The sequence below is a fragment of the Nelusetta ayraudi genome, unplaced genomic scaffold, assembly GCF_046127955.1.
Source record: "Nelusetta ayraudi isolate G7.1 ecotype Tasmania unplaced genomic scaffold, CSIRO-AGI_Nayr_v1 ptg000065l, whole genome shotgun sequence".
NCBI lineage: Eukaryota > Metazoa > Chordata > Actinopteri > Tetraodontiformes > Monacanthidae > Nelusetta > Nelusetta ayraudi.
Window position 1 is genome coordinate 50,786 of NW_027466115.1, and position 17,921 is coordinate 68,706.

General features: G+C 49.2%; 1 protein-coding gene and 2 long non-coding RNA genes across 8 annotated transcripts in view; 2 read left to right on the plus strand and 1 right to left on the minus strand.

Moving 5' to 3' along the window:
• LOC142898435 (uncharacterized) lies at positions 1-16,251 on the minus strand. Of its 2 annotated transcripts, none has more exons than XR_012928592.1 (3): positions 16,110-16,251; positions 15,925-16,009; positions 1-141 (listed from the first exon to the last, which is right to left on the minus strand). It is a non-coding gene; the product is annotated as an uncharacterized LOC142898435 (long non-coding RNA). The 2 variants fall into 2 exon arrangements; XR_012928593.1 differs by lacking the exon at positions 1-141 and adding an exon at positions 10,146-10,211.
• LOC142898436 (uncharacterized) lies at positions 4,690-6,156 on the plus strand. Its single transcript, XR_012928594.1, has 2 exons — positions 4,690-5,642; positions 5,847-6,156. It is a non-coding gene; the product is annotated as an uncharacterized LOC142898436 (long non-coding RNA).
• The window catches only part of poc1bl (POC1 centriolar protein homolog B (Chlamydomonas), like), a 13,003-nt gene continuing 10,992 nt past the window's right edge, over positions 15,911-17,921 (plus strand). For all 5 annotated transcript variants that reach the window (XR_012928590.1, XR_012928591.1, XM_076041363.1 and 2 more), the window contains exon 1: positions 15,911-16,146. The gene's annotated coding sequence lies outside the window, so the exon portion shown is untranslated. The remainder of the gene's footprint in view (positions 16,147-17,921) is intronic.

Sequence of the window (17,921 nt, forward strand, 5' to 3'; positions counted from 1 at the left end):
TTTAGACGCTTTAATCCCGCCGCTGCTTTTACGACGACATCAGCCGCAGCTTCCGCCGCTCCTCTCCGCGGACGGCTGGATCTGTGGACCGGTGCGCTTTACGCACGTCTCGCCTCAGCTACCTGCGGTAGGTCGACCGTCCTGCAATTATTAATAATCATTTCAGTAAGAAATGACTCTTAAAAATCATCACCCTATTCCTGATACACAGGCGGTCATGGAAGCTCTTGGAAGTTAAGCAGCGTAAAGATTTGGCTTTATTTTGAGTTTTACTCGTTCATCATTATTTGACCACAATTAAAATGTAATATCTTTATCAGACTGTCTGCCTGTTTATGATGCGACTGTTGTCCAGGTGCTTCTTTCACAGCTCAGCTCGATAGAGTAAGGGAGTAGGGTCATGGTGTGTGTGTGTGTGTGTGTGTGTGTGTGTGTGTGTGTGTGTGTGTGTGTGTGTGTGTGAGAGAGAGAGAGAGAGAGAGAGAGAGAGAGAGAGAGAGAGAGAGAATGCAGGAGATATTAAATCATCAGGCTTGTCCAGAAACTGGTGGAGTAAGCGCTAAAGTGTGCTGGACTGCTCGTCATTCTTTCTTTTTTTTATATATCCGGGAGTAAATCCTCACTTTATCAGCCGCTGCCAGCCAGGCTGCTCCCCTCTCCAGCCGCTCCATGCACGAGCAGTCGGCCGATAAAAGGATTTTACCTGCAGCACCCGGGGGACTGAAATTGAGCCTGGACGCTGTGTGAGCCAGAGAGCGATAGAGAGAGAGAGCGATAGAGAGAGAGAGAGCGATAGAGAGAGACACACACACAGGCGGTCACAGATGTGTCCTGCTGCAGGTGCCATCTCGGGTCATCTCACCATTAATGCTCTAACCAGACAACCCTTATAGTTGTTGTTGTTGTTGTTGTTGTTGTGATGATATGAGAATCTCATCATCTGGCTCTAGCAGCGTCCAGTTCAGACCAACGTCCCTGCAGGGATGCAGGAAGTGGACGTGGAGGTCGAGCGTCGTGCTGCTTGTGAGGCCTGTTAAAGGGATATAATGTGACGTGGTGTGATGTGATGTGATGTGATGTGATGGGATTATCCCAAATACAACACACACACGCACACACACACACACACACACACACACACACAGCACACAGCACACACAGCAGTTGGCAGTGAGAATTTGGTGGCAGGATTGGAACTTTACCTGCCACAGCTGTGCTCAGACAGTGATGGACTGCTGGAGACCAGCTCCTGTGTCAGCAGGGCTCCTCTTTCAGTCACAAGGGGAGCGGATGGGATGGGGGGGGTGTTTGGTCACAAGATGTCCTGTCACCATCAGCGATCAGGGCGGCGCCAGTGGCAGAGGTCACAGAGGCGGCGGCTGCTGCAGGAACAGCAGGAGCGCTGGTGATGGACAGAGAGCTCGGGAGGAGAAACAAACAGCAGAGTGCGTCCGCTGAGGCAGTTACACAACTTGATCACTCTCCCAACCAGACGTGCCGGTTCAGCCTGATGAGCTGCGTTTTCGGCTTGATGGGATCTTTAATTATCCAGCTAGTCTGATTCTGTGCCGGGTCCTGGTAGAGTTTGGCAGCTAATCCGCAGCTGATTGGCCACACACAGTCCACAGGTGGCGCTAACCTGAAGTCACTCACAGCACCATTGAAGGCATCACGTCATCTAAAACCAACTTTAGCGAAATGTTTTCTGCAGCGATCTGTGCCTGCTGCACTTTTCAAAAACACGAATGATCCCTCCGTGACGTCATGAAGAGTAACCGCACCCGGCTCCTGGCCAGGTGCTGGCTCCGCCCTCTCAGACCACCTCGTTGGGCCAAACATGCAGTAATCTAGACCTTTCTCGGCCGAGGAGGTGCACGAACAGTGAGAACAGAGCAGAATGTGGGGACCTGGATTGATGCTGGTGGTCACACATGACTGGCTGGACTGCGACGAGAAGCTCCGCCCCCCTCCGGCCTGGAAACAGTTGTTGTTCCGTGGCCGCCGTCTCGTCCGATAAATCTAATTTTAATGTCATCTTTTGAAGTGATTACTGGCTGCGTGCAGGTTGTTTGCGACGATGGCTGAGTCACTCGACTGTGTGCGAGCTCGGCCGCACTTTCATCCCCCGCCTTCTCACCCCTCCTCGCTCCTGCGTGTTTCCCACTTCAGAACAGATTGTGCTTCCAGGTTTGCGGGAAACACTTGACAGAGGAAGAAGGAGGTCATCTGCTTGTTCCGACCTCCTCCTCCTTCTCCTTTTCTTCTTCTTTTCTTCTTCTCCTGCTTCTTCTAGTTCTTCTTCTTTCGGCTCCTCTTTTATCATTGTTCCTTTTCTCTTCTATCTCTTTTTCTATTAACAACCACCACAATCCCTCAGAGGAAGACTGACTGACTGAATCCCTGTAGAATCCAACTCCATCTTTGGAGGCCAGGAATGAACGAAGTGAAGGGAAAAGTCTATTAGTGAGAGTCGCTGGATGCAGGCGCTGCTGCTGCTGCTGCTGCTGCTGCTGCTGCTGCTGCTGCTGCTGCTGCTGGGTGCTGCTGCTGCTGCTGCTGGGTGCTGCTGCTGCTGGGTGCTGCTGCTGCTGGGTGCTGCTGCTGCTGCCACCGTCTGTTTTCCCCGCTGTGCATAATCAGTTTTGAGGAGAACAAAGAGGTTTCGACCGTACAAACACTGCTTGTTTTGGTTTGGGATGATCCCGGCATCCAGAACCCAGCGAGGGAGAGAGTGAGAACAGTGGCTCTTTCACAGAAGGGGGCGGGACTTCGTGAAGCGACCGGCTACAGTCTCTATAATCCCACCGTGCACACACGTGGAATATCAAGGAGAGCCGAACGGTCGGGAAACGTAAAACCATCTTCCATTATGCTTTTTTTCCCTCTTTTTTCTCGAGTATAAAGAGGCTTTTTGTCCTCCAAAAAAGCTTTGGCGCTGCTCTCAGGTGTAAGCCGGCTTCACAGCACAATGACAATGCTTTTTGTGTGTGTGTGTGTGTTTTTTTTTTACAGTGCCGGTTTTACCTGCGGACGATGGCACACGATGGCCCTGTGTTTGTCCAGAAGCTGTTTCAACTGAAAATTTTCATTTCAGGCGTCCTCCTCCTGCAGCCATCAGCACTTTGTAGATACATTGGCTTCAATTACCAATCAGTATTTATATCCAATGTCCTACGTGACGTTGAGACTTTGGGGGGCTGATGGCCAGTTGCACCCTGTGCAGGAATCAGGCAGCGTCTCTTTTTCCAAATCTCTTTAAGTCCCAACGCTGACCTCTTTTCTCGTCTTCTCCTTTGAAAGAATGTTTTTTTATGCGAGGTTAATTGACAGAAGAGAAAAGGAGGTTAAACGAAGAGGATCCTGCCCTCCGGCTCTCCTCTACTATTTCTACTTCCCTCTTTTCTTTCTGTGTCTCGTCCTCAGAGTTGGCGTCCCGGCGGTCCTAAAAATCTAGGTTGGACCTATTTCCATACGGGGGAACTAACTAGGTGAGCGAACAATAAAAAGCACGACTGGGTCGCTGCTCCGCATCGCCAAAGTAACCTTGGCTCAGATTTGCTCTCTCAGATCCTGCTCGTCCATCTTGCCAAACTTCAGAAGACACCGTTTTGTTTTGTTTGTTTTTTTCTTAAATTGGTCTCACTGGGCGACCAATCAGAGTCTGTTCCACTGTGTCCTGAAACACTGCAGAAGAAGAAGATTTGGAGAAGGAAGAAGCTGCTTTATTGAATCTTCTATCTATTCTTCATCTTCTTTATCTGCTATGATCCGTCTCCTCCTTTCTCCGCATCGCGCTGTCAATGGGCTCCTCACGACTGGCTGTTTTCCATGGACCCCAAGGACTCGCAACCGCACCAAAGCCCCCCAAAAAACATAACAGCCGACACCACAGAGTCACATCATTGGTTATGTTGGTGGTTTTTCTTCGCCGACCCGTCAACGCTCCACTGAGGAGGCGACTGTTGAAGCCGTGACATTTCCAGAACCTTTCGGTCTTTTGGTGAGTTGACTCAGTGCCGACCTTTAGAGAGAGAGAGAGAGAGAGAGAGAGAGAGTGAGCCAGGGTGAGTCTAATGGAGACTCAGAGGCTGTTTGGATGTTGATGACACGCCTCCTTGCTCTCTGGTGAAAAACTGCTCCCCCCACTGGCAGCAGCAGCAGCAGCAGCAGCAGCAGCAGCGACCACCCCCTCCCACAAATCTGCCCAGCTGATCTGAATTCGATACGCGGCTGACGGCTGCGATAATTATTATTCTCTGTGTGGTTGTGGCGCTGTGTTCCGCCTGGACCGGCTGAGCCTCTTCACACTGAGATGCTGCAGGTACACTGTGTGAGGGTTTTATTTCCCTCCTCCTTCCTCGTCCTAGTCCTCCTCCCTCGGTCGTCATTAACCTTGGAGTCAGACAATTAGGGCTGCAGCAACATTTTTTCAGAGGTGCATCACGCCTTGTGCCACTCATCCTTCTCCATTAGTTTTTTTCCAATCCCTCCTCTCATTCATCTCTTGTCTGTGCTCCCTCTTCTTCTTCTGCTCTACATAGAAACTGTTTCAGTTCCCTCACCCAATCACCACCACCCCCTCCATCACCCTCACCCCTTCACCCCTGTCCCGTCCCTCAGTCTCTTTTGTCTTCCTCTCTGCAGTGGTCCAGCCGTCGGCCTGGATGGAAGACGGAGGACGGAGGACGGAGGACGGAGGACGGAGGAGACCACCAGACCAGGCAGGCTGAGCTGCCGGCTGCAACACAGGACATGGGTCCTGACTCTCACCTCCGCTCGTGTCTTGTGTTGCAGCCAGCGGAGCCAGTGCCGCTCTCTTCCGGCTTGGACCCTCTCATCAGCATTCCGAGAGGGATTTCTGGAACGCTGACTTTAGCAGTGTTTTTCTGTCACTGAACTCGACAAACTATTTCCTTGCTTCAGTTTTTTTTTTTTAGAAAGTATGCGCTAAACAACTTGACATCATGAGTTCCTAAAGGGCACTGACCCCTCCCCCTGCCTCTCCTACGAGTCTATATTAGTGCCCACACCCCCCAGCCAGGTGTTAGCGCCGCCCTCTTCCAAACAAGCTGAAGGTGCAGAGAAGCTTCACATGTGTCCAGAGAATCAAACCCAGAGGTTTTTTTTTTTTAACAGGAGAGTGTAAACAGAGGGCTAAATACTCTGCTTCTCAGAGGACTGGATAGCTTCTGGGTAATAGAGACATAGATGGAAGAGGCTGCTGCATCGAAAGGTCTGAAACGAGGTGTGACACAGCACCTTTAAAGTTAAAGAGCTTCTCCACAAGTCTCAGAGTGTTTCTCTCCCTCTCTCACTCACTCTCTCCAGTTAACATTTAGCTCCTCTGCAATTATAAGAGGGCGACTCCGTGGCAACCTGACATTTAGAAGAGGACCGTCCAGCAGCAGCAGCAGCAGCAGCAGCAGCGGCAGCGGCAGCAGTAGTGAGGGGGATTATCGCTGTCCTGAAAACACAAACCGGAGTCAATGATTTTTCAGATGAGAGTCAAACAAAGCAACACTTTTGACTTTTTTTTATTTTAAGGAAGAAAAGTCAAAATCAAAACATCACCACCCGACAAGGTCAACGGCGAGGTGATGCAGGCAGGTGGGCGTGGCCTCCTCACCATGACGAGATAACAGGTGGGAGAGTGATGAGAAGGCGGCCTGTTAGTCTTTCTCTCTTGTCTTCATCCGCAGGAGGCGAGGGAGTGTCTGTCTGTGTGTGTGTGTGTGTGTGTGTGTGTGTGTGTGTGTGTGTGTGTGTGTGTGTGTGTGTGTGTGTGTGTGTGTGTGTGTGTGGCCTCTCCCATAATGGAGTGTTTGTGTGTGTGTGTCACCTCACAGTAAGAGAAAAGCAGCGTGCTGTCTGTCGGAGGTGTCGCTGGACCGGAATGTTAAAACCCCGCTGGCTGATTCTCAGTCTCCCGCTGCTGCGACTGTTTACCGCTGAGATTGAAAAGACGCCGCGGGCCGCGTCCACCCCGCTGTCGCCACCGCAGAGCTGTCTGCCGAGCGAGCCGTCGACCTCACATGCCGTCAACAGATCAGTTCTGTTCAGGCCTCCGTGTTTTAGATTTGCTCAACTTTAGCCAGTTTAGATGCTCAAAGATGAAATTTACACAATGGAATAAAACATCGGGACCTGATAGTCAAACCGGATGATGCACTTTTTGTTTGTCTGGTTCGACCTGGCGTGCATGAGCTGCCATCAACCTGAAGCTAGCAGCTAAAAGAGTGGAAAGAAGTGGGTGTATAAATAGCCTGGAGTTGTCCAAAGTCGACTTTTTGCTTTAAAAAAGTGCCAGTTCAGTGCACTGATGCTGCAGACGCTGCTAATTATATTTAAATAAGATGCAAATCACAATGTGCTTCTTCACCCGTACAAGAATCACAATCCAATCTGTTTATCCAGCATTTTTCAGCAGCATATTAAGAATAATTGAGAGACCTGGCAGCAATAGGTGTGAATTATCCTCCATCTTCTCAGTATACAATAAAAAAAAAAACACAGGAAGAAGAAAAGAACGACTGATTATTATGCAGATTTGAATCTTTCTTGTAACAGACTGTCTCACTCCTAATAAAGTAAACCTTTGCATGCACACACCTGAGACTGGGATCCATTTTCTCTTTAACCAGCAGCGAGTGAAAGTGATTCTGTGTCTTCTTCTGCTGCAGCGAGTCAAATCGCCACGACGGTGCTCAGGGGTGGTGGCGGGGGGGGGCACACTTCCCTTCCCCTCGATACCGTACACCAGGAAACAATTAGCGCCTTATCCTCACGCAAGCAAAAGCTGGCGATTGTAAAGCACCTAATTAGCTAAATGAAGCAGTGCGGAGGGGAGGGTAGGAGTGTGGGGGGGGGGGGGGGGGGGGTGCAGAGTGGTAGGGTGGAGGGAGGGAGGGAGGGAGACACAGATCAGATTGAGATCTGGCAGATTGAGGGCTCTTAACTGGGGTTTTGCATCGCTGTGTATTTTATTTTTTTGCATCAGTGCTCACTGAGGGGGAGAGAGAGACAGACAGAGAGAGAGAGATGGAGAGACAGAGAGACAGACAAGGGTCTCCCACCACCGCTGTCCGGTCGCTGTGGTAATTGAGCAGGAATTCAAATGCGAGACTTTGTTCCCTTTACAGTGTGAATGCTGGATGGAGTTTGGATTGACGGAAACAAGGCAGTCTCAGAGGGACGGAGTCAACTTTTGCTTGGGGGGCGGGTGGGTGGGTGGGGTGGTGGTCGCTAAACCTGGGAGAGACGTTAGCGCCCCCTGTGTCATCACAACCAGAAAAATTCCGACACTTTTTTTGGTGCTCTTTGGCACTGCAGAGTGAGTGCAAAGTGAATTTTAGCAACGCTGCACTCTTTTTTCCCCCAGGATTTTCTACATCCGTGGATGCGATGCACACACCCACACACACACACACACACACACACCTACACACTTTAACGAACTGTAGCTGTCACGCATGGGAAAAACAGAAAGCTCAGAGAGGTGTTCTTCAGTAATAATGCCAGCGGGCGTCGATGCGAGAGAGGAGCTGTGGCGCTCCCACAGGAGGCGTCGGAGCGAGGGGATCCTCTGAGTGACTGAGGGAATGATTAGAGCCTCTGAAAAGGAATCAGGAGCTGCAGCCAACTAGAGGGACTGTAGGCAGAGCCAGAAGATTGGCAGCTGAGTGGAGATAAAGACGACAGTGGAGGCAGAGGAGGAGGAAGAAGAAGAAGATGAAGAAGAGGAAGAAAAAGAGCGTCGCGGCCACCGCCGTGTAGAGGAACGGAAGGCCGGGCGGCGGAGATAAGGAGTGAAAGGGACAAAGAGAGGCGGAGAGCAGAGCGATGATTTATTAAAACTGGAGCCGGCCGCCGCTGCTCAGAGACAAAGAGCCTGCACGCTCTCCTTCCCTCAGCCACTAGAACGTTCCGCTGATGGAACTAACCGCACAAAAAGTGCAGAGGCGTGCAGAGGGTTGAGATGTTCGTCAGCGTCTCAGACCTTCCCCTGAGAGATGAGAGAAATAAAAGCCGGGGTAGATGAATTATAGCTAAAAAGATATATATATATAATAAAAATAAAAAAAACCCTAGTCAGCGAGTTAATAAAGTCCTGGGTGGAAGGCGAGTGGACTTTTTTTTTTGTGTCTCTCAGCTCTCATTTCCAAAAAACAGCCGACAACTTTCCAACAAGCTTCAGCAGAGGTCACTGGGTGGAGGCCACCGCTCCAGGCTAATATCCACTAAATGGTGTTTGGCGGCAACAATGAGCTGCGATTTTGTCTTGCAGAGAGCCTTATCGCACCGTCAGAGCGCTTGAGCGGTGAGGCAAGCAGCCTCGCAGGGCGCAAATCCAATTTGAGCTTTTTTCCTTCCCTGCGATAAGAAACAACAGATGATCCTTAGTAAAAAAGTGCCTGTGAGAAAAGGAAAGGAGAATCAATGTTTCAGACCAGGAATGGCCACATATGGCCCATTAAGCTTTTTAGTCCGGCCCGCTGAACTTGAAGGAATTATTTTAATTCGTAAGTAAGTGATAAAATAGCTGTATTTCATCAATTTCTGCTGTGTTTTAAGAGTCATTTTGATAAAGAGCTCAATGCTGTGGGGCTTCAAAGACAGATATTTTCATTCTAATGCTTTTATTAATTTTCAATTGACATTCAGGCATGATGATGCTTTAAAAAATAAATGATATATTTATTTCTCCGATGAGGTGTGTCTCTAAAACACTCCATCCATCTCCTCCTGCTCCGGCCCGTCTTAGAACTTATCTTAGAACCCTTTGTGGCCAACCAGTCAAAAACATTTGCCCACTCCTGTTTGAGACGGTGGATTTTGTAGACATGAAAAGTGCAAAGACTAGTTAGAAGTTAAAGAGTCCGATGAAGTGCAGAGAAGAAACCAAAATGACCACAACACTCAGACATGAAGCTCTGATGACTCAACTGTGATGAGAGAGTTCCTTCCTCTGGCGGTAGTGCTGGGAACCGTGGGAAACCAGTCGTCCTGTTCATCTGGAAACCACCACCGCTATATAAAACAAAAACGTTTGTTGAAACTCTGAGAAAGAAAGATTGAGGGGAAAAAAAGGAAAGCTTGGGGTGACTTCAAGCTCCTTTTGAAGCAAGTCTCTCTGTGACCCAAGAGCGGTCATGGAGAGCAAAATGAGGTGAAGTGATGTTAAAGTGCATGGGTAGAATTATGGTCTGGATCATGGTCAGAGAAATAGGAACAACAACTAAAGTGTTTCAAGACAAAACAGAGAATGAAAAAAGGAAAAGAAGAAGAGAAGATGAAGAGAAGATACCTCCTGCCCGCCTGCTAGCCTCTGGCTACGCTTTGCCCCTGAGTGGATCATTGAGTTAATGGACAGATTTGGATGACAGATTTTTTTTTTTTTCTGTCTGAAAACAGCCTGTTTGGACATTTTGCCTCTGGTGCCTGGAAATGTCTGAACTGTGACTCTGATTATGCAAACATCAACATATGCTACCGCCAGCTCATCGAGCCAATGGCCCGTCGCTCAACAGCGGGAGGCGAAAATCTGCTCCAGGCTTTGAATTACTCTGCAATAAAGCTAATTTAATGACCGTTCTGAAGCTGAAATCTGACAAAAAGAAGATTTGAAATGATTTGCCCGGGTTGAAGTCATTTAAAGCAAAGAAAGAAAAACCCTGAGATAGTCTTTTTTTTTTTGAATGTCTGATATTAGGAACAGAGAAATCTGTTCTCCATTACCAGCTCATTTCCCATTATGATTGGATGGCCACCACCTGTCGTCTCATCCGCAGCATCGCAGCAGATTAGGAGGCTAGCAGGGAGTGTGTGTGTGTGTGTGTGTGTGTGTGTGTGTGTGGGTACAGGGTTGACAGATGAAGAAAGATTCTCAGCCATAAAGTGGATAGAGAGATAAAAGAGATAAAAGAGATAAAATAAAAAACGGACAAAGATTCTTTAAGAAGCTAAATCATTGCAATGGTGAACAGACAGACAGGAAGTGAGAAATGATGGCGATCGATTCTTCTGATAAGCTGATGAACAAAACCCCCCAAAAACAGGAAGTGTTCGCACTGCGTAGAAATGACTGCGAGAAGAGCGTATAGAAAAAAATCAGCAGCGAGAGTTTAAAGGCGGTGACTCCACTTCACCTCCAGCAGGCTCCATCCAGTCGGAGGGGGGCGGGGGGGGGCTAATGCCGGCCAATAACCATCCACCTGGAGTGAGATGGAATAAATGGTTTGAAAAAAAAAAAAAAAAAACTCAAAACTGTTCAGCAAACCACTTTCTATGGGCTCTTCACCATATGGACGCCTCATACAAAAAAAAAAAAAAAAAAATCCCATCTGGAGCGAAGCGGCAGAGCAGAGACACTTCAAAGTGTAATCGGAAAGAGAGAGTGGGGGCAAATGGAAGCGACGAGTGAGGAGGAAAATGTTCCGGCAGCAGCAGCAATTTTGTGGAAACAGAGGGAGAGAGAGAGAGAGTTTGAGCAGCCAAATACAAGTCTGGAGAGGATGGAGGGGGAGGAGGAGGTCCGGGGAGGACAGGGGAGGAGTCTTCTGGCTGATAGGGGTCGATGCCCAGGAGCGTCACCCTTATCCATCCCTCTCTGAGAGGAGGGCTGAGCGGCGGTCGGGGATGTGAGGTGTTGGAGGCCAGCAGACACAAGGTGACCTCTGGCGGCAGCGGCTAGACTGCTGACAGTGACAGGTGTTAACTTTCAGCCCCCATAGGGACTGAACCCCCCACCCCCACTCCCACCCTCCCGCCAGACACACACACACACACACACACACACACACACACACACACACAGGGATTTGGCCGACTCTTGTGTTCAAAGAGGTACTTCACTGTAATAATAATAATATAATAATGATAGTACATCAGCCAAATGTGATTTTAATGTGCACAGATTTGCCAAAGATCTGCAGGGCAGAAAGCGAGGCTCCTCGTCTTTCAATTTGCCGCCTGGCCGCAGTCACTTTTAGCAAGGCGGCAACAGGAGGACGATCAGCACGGCTGTAATTCAAACACTGCAAAAGTTGAGTGCTGGTCGACGTTCACCTCTGAGTCATCAGTGGCCCGAGTGGCCAAGTGGGAAATGTACTTATCTATATGTGTGTGTGCATATATAAAATAAAAAAGAATTTGATATGTATATATATATATATACATATATACATATATATATATATATATATACATATATATATATGCATATATATATATATATATATGTATATATACATATATATATGTATATATATATATATGTATATATATATATATATATACATATATATATATATATATGTATATATATATATATATATACATATATATATATATATATATATATATATATATATATATATATATGTATATATATATATATATATACGTATATATATATATATATATATATATATATATATATATATATATATATATATATATATATATATATATATATATATATATGTATATGCACTGTAAATGCACCTTTTCAGCACTTCAATGCACAAATCAGCAACAGAGAACTCCGTCGCTAGTTTTTTCACTGGCTCATTTGAAATTAAGCCAGGCACAACTGATGAGGTGCATTGCTGAGAAGGCCAGAGGAGGAGGAGGAGGAGGATGAGGAGGAGGTGGAGGTGAGGAGGAGGAGGATGAGGAGGAGGTGGAGGTGAGGAGGAGGAGGAGGGGGAGGAGGTGGAGGAGGAGGAGGGGGAGGGGGGGGAGGGGGTGGAAGAGGATGAGGAGGAGGAGGAGGGGGAGGGAGACGAGGAGGAGGAGGAGGAAGGGGAGGGGGCTGAGGAGGAGGAGGAGGAGGGGGAGGAGGAGGAGGAGGAGGAAGGGGGGGGAGGAGGAGGATGAGGAGGAGGGGGAGGGGGAGGGGGGGGAGGAGGAGGAGGATGAGGAGGAGGGGGAGGAGGGAGGATGAGGAGGAGGGGGAGGGAGACGAGGAGGAGGAGGAGGAAGGGGAGGGGGAGGAGGAGGATGAGGAGGAGGGGGAGGGGGGAGGATGAGGATGTTTTTGTTTGTGAGGACACAAACAAAAGAGGGTGGTGGGAGGACACACAGCCTCCTCCCAGTGGGCCAGTGGGACCAGCAGCCTTGGCTTATCAGGGGCAGACAGTGACAGGTTGGGGGGAGGGGTGGGGGTTACCTTGGGTCAGCGGGTGCCTCATCAGAAGAGTTGTGACTGATGGGGTGAGACGTGGATTGACTCTCGTGTTGAAACGTGATATTGTGGCTTGACCTTCCCGCTTCTCCAGCCGCCAGCTATCACAGCTCAGCCTCCCTGGCGGTGTGCTAGTGATGAGCAAACTCTATCACACCCCAGCCCCCCCCACCCCCTCATATCATCACTGGAGTCTAGACGCTCAGCTGTTCCTCGTACCCAGATAATTCCCATCTGACTTTCTAATTAAAAGCGCACAACGCCGCATTGGCAGAATACCCCCCCCCCCCCTCCCCAACCAGCCTCCGCCCCCCTCCAAAAAAACAAACAAACAAACCTCAGGCTTGTTTTCCACTTAGACCAAAAGTCCCGTGAGAGAGAAGGCGGGAATCTTGCCTTCCCATCTTGGAGGGAAACAATGGCAGCAGCTGCCTTGCTCGTTGAAAGAGGAGGAAATTCTTGAAAACTCGACAGTTGTGCTGGTTTGTGAAGAGATCCTGCCGCTGAGAGGCCGCTCTCCGGGTGCCAGCGCTCACCACCCTCCTCCTCCTCCTCCTCCTCCTCCCCTCCTCTTCCTCAGCATTCCTTCCCCAGCCAAACACCTTTTCCACTGCAACCTCCATCCGTCCAATTATGAGTCAACAAGGTGAGACACTCATTGGACTGGATGTGATGATTTCCTGGCAGGATGAGAGGAAACAAGCATGGAGGCAGGTGTGTGTGTGTGTGTGTGTGTGTGTGTGTGTGTGTGTGTGCGTGTGTGCGCGCGTGCATGTCCCAGCAGGTGTTTTTCCTTTCAGCGGGGCACAAAATGAGAGCTCTTGGCCTGTTTCTCTGCCGCGTGACACAGTCTTAGAGGCCCAATCTCCGGCTATTAAGCGCTTCCTGGGCGCGTGGTTGCGGTTGGAGGGGGGCGGAGCCATCACGCGCTCTCGGGTCGGGCCACGTTGAATGAGAAAATCTCCCGTCCAAATTCTGCAAATTTAAAAAAAAAAAAACACCCAAGCCCGGCCAAGAGACACGCAGCATCTCAATTAGTCTGAGGTTAAACCTCATGCGCTCTTTTAATATGCACCTCTGAACACGCTGCACCACTCCGAAATGTCTCCCACAGTCATGAATTGTGAAAGATGAGCCGGAGCGTTGAACATGATCACGCTCCAGCGAGTCAGTGTGGCCATAAATGAGGCCTTAACCTTCCTTATCGAATACGCTAATTGATAACTACATTAAGCTATCTCTGGCTGAAGGTCAGCATGTCTCCCGCTGTGTATGTTTGAGTGTGTCTGTGTGAGGGGTGTCGGGGTGGTGGTGGGGGGGGATAATAAAGTGGAGTGGAGCTGCGGCAAAGAATCCATCTCCATTAGATTAAAGTGCTTCTGGTCCCGCAACGTGACCTCCAGTCGCTGTGATTTATGGCACCGGGGGAAGCGAATGAACATCGGGCGCAAAAGGACACCAAATAAAATCATTACCTCGACGCTTGAGTCAGCGCACAAGCGTACAGAGCTCTAACTGGGGAGCTAAACACACACACACACGGACGCACACACGCACACACACACACACACTCAACGCATCCATGCTTCTGCAGATTCCTTGCACTCCATTGTTCGCCAAAATCTATGTTCTCGCCACGCTGCCTTCATTCATGGGATCTGCGGAACATCCATGGGAAATTAAAGTAACCCAAGTCGCTCGACACGAGTGGGAATCGACGCAGAATGCACCAGAGGGCAGCTGCAAGATGCTCAAGTTGTCACGTTGTGAGCTCTATTAGTGAACACTACATCCGACAGGTAAGATTCCGGCACATCACTAGATGGCGCTCTCAGCTTGGGTTTATCCGCTCTTGCTCACACCACTGCAGAAGCTCATGCATTGACTGTTGCACAAATCCAGCTTTATTTATGGGCTTTGAATGCGTCAAATGAGAGTTGGCGGTCTCTTTCATCAGCTCGGCAGCCGCTGATCTGAGTCCAAAGGCAGATTATGGTGGATGCACGTTAAGGCAGGCAGGCAGGCAGGCCGAGTGGGCGGCGGACCAAGAACCAAGAGCCTCTACAGAGAAAAATCTGCAGCAACTTGGAAAGGCACCAAGGGACTTTGACCTCAACCATAATCCTCGTTTATTGTGTCTTTGAAGAAAATTTGCAGCCTTCACTCTGAGGGCAAGGGACATTAGATGCCGCCTCAACGAATAGGAGATGACTTGGCTCGAAACTGACTTCAAGGCTTTCTTGTCTCAGAGTTGTGCTTTGAGAAAAAAAAATTAAAAAAAATAAGTTGCAGTGCACAAACAGGAAGAAGAACCGGAAAATAAACCCCACAAAGCCTCGACAAGGGTCCTTCTTTGTAGCTGGAAAAAGCTCCAGATCCCCACCTCCTTCCCTTTTAATCCTGAATGTGGGAAGAAAATGGTGTCAATTGGTTTGGACCGGGGAGAAGACGGGAGGTGGGAGTGCTGGGGAATAAAAGAGCCTGGCAAAATACCAAACAGTGCAGGTGTCTGCATGACAACAGGCTGCAGCGGTGCAGCACCGCACGCTCTGTGCAAGTGTGGTCCGGCCTGAGCAGGACCTGGAGCCGATAGGAAAACAAACCCAGCCTATAATGGCAAACACACAGAGCTGTGTGTGTGTGTGTGCGCGCGTGTGTATGTGTGTGTGTGTAGGGGACTGTCGATTCATGGGTAAGACAAACAGACCCTTTCAGCCATCGGGGAACCATAAAGGAGACGTCTCACTCAGTGGAAGTGAAAGGTTGCCAAACGCCTCCCGCACCTTGCTAACGCACTCATTGTTCAAATTATTTTTAAAAAGCTGAAAAAGCTTGAAATTCAGCAATACCTCATCCTGAAACATGGTTTGTGTGTGTGTGGGGGGGGGGGGGGGGGGGGGATATTCCACTGCAAACTGATGAAAGACATGACTTGTCTGCTTTTTCTGAATTTGAAGCTTATGGTTTCGTCACAAATCCACAAAACAACTTGTGGCTTCCATGGGAAGCAGAAATAGTGCATTTCACATGTTTAAGTAACTTATTTTGACATCATCTGACACATGCTGCGTATCTATTGCGATTTCACCAGGAAGAAAATGCTCCAAGGGCCACTTTAAGACGAGTCTCACTCTTTTTCAATCACAACACGCCGTTGTTATTGTTATTGGTTACTTCTGAAACGTTCATGTTTCTAGGCCACACTCGTTTGGCGGACCGCCATAAAAGAGAGAAAAGGTTCTACAACACTCATTGACGCAAATGGATTGCAGCTTGAGGTAACTCGCAGCTGAAACGAATGACAGCTAACGGGGTTAGCAGCAGGCAGGCAGCACGGGGGCGGCTTATCAAGCTAGCGGGAGGCGACTCCGAAAACACCGGAAGTAACGCCTGTCGCCAACGCAAACTTCACCGTCATTTTTTTTCAAAACATCAGTTATTATTTATTGCCCAGTTCTGTGACAGAGCCTAAGATATGAGGATCGAGTGCACATAAACAAAAAACAAAAAAACGAAAGTAAACAAGAGACCCACCCCCATTTCCCCGCCCTCCCGGCATTTTCCCTGTCAGCTTATCATCCATATTCTTGGGATCTTTCCTGGACTTTCCACAGTGAAACAGGCGGCTTCGTGCTCTTTCTGCTTGAGGGGAAGTGGAAACCGTCGCAATCAAGCGGCGTTCCGCTGGCAGGGAGGGGATGGGACGCGTGGGTTGGTGCACTTATTGCGGAGGACCCTACCGGAAGTAGTGGGGATCCCGTACGTCCGCTTGACGCTCGGGCCAGAAGCCCAGCGTGGAGGAGAGGATGTGGTGTCTGCTGACATCTGCACGCCAGCGGTTCATCGTGTAAAGACACACACAAAAAAAGTGTCGGCGTGAGAGCGACACGGCTCGGCAGTCGGCACGGCTCGACTCGGCTCTGACCTGGAAGCTGCTCTGGGACATGTAACTTGTCATCAAGGTAACGCGGACTTTTTACTCGAGCAAATCTCCGTGGTGTACGTGCGCTTGGCTCTTTCTTCCGTTTTTTGTAGAGAAACGTCGGTTTTAAAACTCCGCCGCTGAAGTGAAGTGAAGTGAAGTGAAGTGCACTTTGCTCCTTCTAGCGTGACGGAAACCTGATGTCCTTCTCCTCACTTCCTTCTTAAGTTGTGTGTGTGTGTGTGTGTGTGTGTGTGTGTGTGTGTGTGTGTGTGTGTGTGTGTGTGTGTGTGTGTGTCTTTCACAGGACCGACCCTCCACCAACCATTTAACAACTTACTTTTTTTTTTTTCCCCCTGTATTTAAGGTTTTAAAGTCGCATTTTAGTCGCAAGCGCGGCTGGAAGGAGTGAGGGTTTCTGGGTCACTGCCTCGCGCGCCCACGGTGTTTATCTCGTCCCTCGACGTTGACGGTGGAAATGAGTGTGTCTTTTTAAAAGCCTGGGACAGCGCCGCACTTCGAGCTAAGCAGACACAGTGTTTTGTCCCGGTGGGGGGGGACTCGCCCGCGCCCCCCCCCACCCCCCCCTTTCTTCCGTGTGGCCTAAAACAGCTGATGATCTCCAAACATCAGCTGATTTCCAGTCAGCTCCAGTGACCATGGGGAGAAACACTGAGTGCCTTCTTTTGTCTTTCTTTTTATCCCTCCCTGGTGTGTGTGTGTGTGTGTGTGTGTGTGTGTGTGTGTGTGTGTGTGTGTGTGTGTGTGTGTGTGTGTGTGTGTGTGGGTGGAACACTCGGTATTGATAGCCGTCATTTCATCTTGGTCGTGTTTTCTTTCTTTCTTTCTTTCTTTTTTTTTTTTTTTAATGTCCCCCATCCATCAAATGATGGGATGGAAACGGCAGCCACTCAGGTAAAACTTCGCTCATCCCCTCCCCGGATTTGCCCCCCCACCCTCCCAACCCTGTTTAATTCCCCCGTCGTAAACCCAAAAGTGGGGCAGGATTAAAGCGGCTGTCTTGTGCTGCCGCTCTCTGCGACACCAAACACCAAACGGCTCCAGGGCGAGGCTGTCGGATTCACATTCAGAGCAGGTTGTGATGGACGGCTGATAAATAAAAAGGGGGTTTTGTGCTGAACAGCCACCCTCTGGCCCGGCTCCACGCTGCCAGTGAAAGGGCTGCTGCTGCTGCTGCTGCTGCTGCTGAAAACCCATCTTTATTTTTGTTTTCAGGCTAAAATACAATGTTCTATCTCATCCATGCTAATAAATGTGAAATATTGTGCATCCAGCCTTTCGGCCATATTGTCGCTGCTCAAGTGTCATCCCCAAAGTACCGGCTTCCTGGGTCGGGTTTGCGCCAGGGAGAATATTGGAACACAAAATCGCAGTGACACTCTGATAAACTGTAAGGACCGGTTGTGGCGGAATTCTCCTTTCTTTTATCTCATTGAGGAAGCGGATTGATGATGGCTTTCCAATGTGTCACATGACTCGGCAACATTGGGGCGAAATCTCCAAAGCCTGAGCCGACCGTGTAAATATTTTTTTTTTCCCCCGACTTTGTCCGACTAGGAAAATACACGGCAGTCCCTGTTCTGTCTCCCCTTCTGCCATTTAAACCTTGCACACTTTCAGTCAAATCCTTCCCCCGGTTTGGTGCAACAAGTAGTTTGTTGCCATTGTATTCGCCTCTCTGCTGTGTAGAAAAACGTCGGATCGTCCAAATATTAATGCAACGCAATTCTATAATTACAGTGCGGCCTCAGAGTCAACATCTCTGAAGGGCTGCGGGGCTCCTTCGCTTCCTGG